Source organism: Anarrhichthys ocellatus, unplaced genomic scaffold, assembly GCF_004355925.1.
Source record: "Anarrhichthys ocellatus isolate YVR2014 unplaced genomic scaffold, GSC_Weel_1.0 scaffold38, whole genome shotgun sequence".
NCBI lineage: Eukaryota > Metazoa > Chordata > Actinopteri > Perciformes > Anarhichadidae > Anarrhichthys > Anarrhichthys ocellatus.
This window is the reverse complement of record NW_022280068.1, coordinates 1,400,444-1,404,404: the sequence shown is the minus strand read 5'-3', so window position 1 is coordinate 1,404,404 and position 3,961 is coordinate 1,400,444.

Sequence of the window (3,961 nt, the reverse complement as noted above, 5' to 3'; positions counted from 1 at the left end):
ATGATTCATTAAATGATTTAACACTGCTGCCCTCTAGTGGTTAAATCATATAATGTTTATGATTCATTCAATGATTTAACACTGATGTAACACTGCTCCGGTCTGTCTTTGTTCATCCTGCATCGCTCTGTTCTGTTCTTTAATGTAACGTTACTGGAGCGACGGAGCCTCTCCCAGCTGTTAGCAGACTGTTGTACCCAGCATGCAGTTCGGCGGTGAAATTTTATAAATGTACAATTATTAGTGTTACAAATTGTTTATGTATCACAGACTGTTGTGTGCTGTTGTGTTTTCTCTGTTAAAGAGCATTAGTTGTGGGTTGTTAATTGTTGTGTTATAAAGTTATGACCATGACTAGGGTTCCCTCTCAATACATATAAGACAACTAGCGCTGACCGCTGTACATTAGCAACAAAGAATACATTTAGCTGCCTGTTGAAAGCAGACAGCAGTTGTTTTGGCTATGCACCGGTATAATGGTGTGTGAAGAATTCATATCTTACGGGAAATTAAAACCGTTATACTGCTCAGCTCTAGTCTTTATTATATTTCGGACAGTTTTGTACCAATATTTGACGGGCCGGGCGGCTAGCTGAGTGTCTTCTTCTGCTTATTGTAGCTTGTTAAACAACTGACTGAGATATTACCGCCACCAGGTGGTGGGAAGATATATTGTAACTGAGCGTCTCATGGAGAACAGTAATATCTCTGGTGTCTTCAATTGATAACCTATGCGGTCCCGCGGCCCTCGCGGCCCACAGGTGCAAAACTGAAAGTTTTTTGCGGCCCTCTAGGTGGCGTTCGCGGCCCCATCGTGGGCCCCATGGTTAAGAATCACTGCCATAGGGGGTTGGACAAAGAAAACAGTTTTTCATGTGTGCTTCCATGTGAAGCAGGAAGGCCTAAATGTGTTAAAGGATAGGTCAAGTTTATCTTACGGTAATACAATACTCACCTGTACATATACATAGAAAGAGTATAAAGAGGTCAAACAGTTCAAGAGGAAACAGCTGGATGTGGGTACCTTCAGTGACTGCAAATGGTCTTTATACCAAAGAACTACACCTCAGTCTACATGGAAGTGGTGGCCTGACAGCCATCTTTAAAGGGCCTTTCTTTCACATGGATGGTTCAATCTCAATCTGAAATTTTCACATTTTAGTTTCAGTTTACAGTTTTAACCCTTAATGCACTGACACCGAACACTTCTCAATAACCCCGACAGATGTACTGCACTTAAACCCTTTGTATCAATTGTGTTAATACTATCTGTGAATTTTATCTAATATGTGAACAGTGTAGTCTCACCAGTGTGGATCTATGCTCAGCCTTGAAAAGAATGTGGCCCTAGATCATTAGACTGGATAAGAAGTCCAACAGGAGCCTGGTGGAAAGCAGCAGGAGGAGCCCAGCTCCAATCTCCTCAGCCTAATATCAGATCAAATCAACGTTTGATCTGATCACTGATCACACTATATTAGTGTGACGACCCTCTCTGCCCTGTCTAAGCAGGTGTTGGAGGTGGGTGTGGCAGAGGGTCATCAGCAGAGTGGAAACACCTGAGCTCATCAGCAACCCATGGGCCTTGTGTGCCAGTGCACTGTTTAAAAACCCTCTTAAGTCTCAGTTGGCCCCTTTCTCCTTCCTGAGACACCCATTTGGTTTTTGGTTGAGAGTATGATTTGTTTCTACACCATGCAACATTGCATACACACTTTCTACGATGCACTCTCCTACACTGCTGAAATGACTGACTTCACACACCACTGTTAGTTTATGTTTGCCTCTCATGTTGCCTTACGTTAATAAATAGTTTGTTAATTTGCTTGGTTGTGTGCATCTCCCTTTTTTGTCATGGCTGTTCAGGCCGGTTTGTGACATTAGTGTAATTACTGTGGCATGGTTAGTTGTCACTGCTTCTAGCTGCCATGTTATAAAGGCCAGCACCACGACAGCTACACTTGTTATTTTCCTAAATTCCTCCAATGAACAGTTCAACCTCTTATACCTGCTGAAAACGAGCCACAGAGCATCCAGACCAAAACCTGTTTGTAACATACAGACTTGAGAGCTCACTTTACGCTGAGCCATCAGGTGTGCAGATATACAAGTCATTAAAGGGTTCTTCCACTAAAACAATTCATTAAGTTAGGTTTGCATCTGCTCTCATGAAGGTCCATAATCACCTTCAGGTTTTACTTTGTCAGTCCTGCTGTTGAGGACTGCCGAGAGGAGAGTGGAAAGCTTCTCTCCCTGAAACCCCAACGCTGGGCCTTTTCAGCTCGAGTCGAGGTGGAATGAGGTTTTCATTTCAGACTGTGCCCTTACAGGCAGGTGGAGGGTCTTGTATAAGCCTCCTGTTGAGAAACGGATAGCTGACATGGAGCAATAGCCACGATCAGACCTAAGACCTGGGGAGGGACGTCCTTTTGGTGAACAAAGGGTAACATTAGAGTATTTAGTGTGTTTGGTCCTTGGTTAGTGGGCTTATTTACAGCGCTGCAAGAAGGGGTGCAAGCTTTGTGAGAGAAATTGTCTTTCCCCTTGTTTGTGTTTGGGCCTAAATATGCAGTAAGAAAAAGACACACTTTGATTCGAACACATTTTTGTCTGGAAGTGGAAGACTGGGAAGTATCAGATGATAGGTCGTCTGAGAGCAGAGCACGCTTTCTATCGCACCAAATTGAGCAAATTCTGATTGTGAAACGAATTATTTTGTGGGTGTTGTGATGCTGAAAACTATTTATACATCGTTTTATATGCCATTTAATTAGTTTCAAAACACAGAACTGCATGTGATACGAACGGACAGAACAGTACCCGCTATGGGGAAGAATGTAGGGCAACTTAGAGTCGTCAATTAACCTGCATGTCTTTGGACTGTGGGGGAGGACAGAGAACCCGGAGAGAACCCACGCTGACACGGGGAGAACATGCAAACTCCACACAGAAAGGGCCAGCCAGCAGGTTCAAACACGTATTTTTGCACACACATTAAATGTTCTCGAACATGAACGATAACAAACAAATCTCTGTAGGATGACCTGACAATGCTTTCAGAAAGTATTGGCCTTGCAGTCCTCAAATGAATTCTAAGCACATGTGGATAAAATCTGCAAACATTGGACCAAATAAAATCACCATCCGCATATTCAGCAGCAAACGTTACATTTTCTGACTTCTTTTTTGATGATCTTTCAATTGTTTTGTACAGAAATATAATTTCAAACGAATCTCAATTTGGACACCTGAAAAGGCTTACTGTGGACATTTTTCTAACTAGGCTACATATATTTATTAAAAATGTATATAAGTATATATATGAAATGCAGGTGTGTGAATTAGCTTCTCTGTTCTCTGGCAATGTAAGAGCTAAACCATGGATATGTGTAATGCTGAGGACACCAGGCAGCTCAGAAAACAAAGACAATATCCAACATTTCACTGTCATGACTGAAAACCTTTGAAGAGCGATGTGAGTATCACAACAGAGACATGGATCAGGCCGGAGACTGTGGTTGTGGAGTAGTTGCGAAGCTGTTCACAGTGCTTCCTACTTTTTAAAACTGATTTAGTGGGTAAGAGATGATGATTGAGACAATGCATTTATACAGTGAACAGCTTTTATATTAATCTGACAGCTTTAAATTCAGAGATTCGCTGTGTTGCCAGTAAAATTGCCATTATGCCTTTTACATAAAAGTGACCAGGGTCCCTTTTTGGACATGAGACCAAGATGAACGTTTGGGGCTGCATGTCTAACAGGGGGCTCTGCAGACACTATTATTATTATTATTATTACAACATGATAATGTTGCTCTACTCTGTCTGTGTCATCCTCTGTCTTCTATCTAGTGCATTCTTCCACCCTTATTTTACATTGAAGTGAAACTCAACACACACACACACACACGCACACACACACACACACACACACACACACACACACACACACACACAC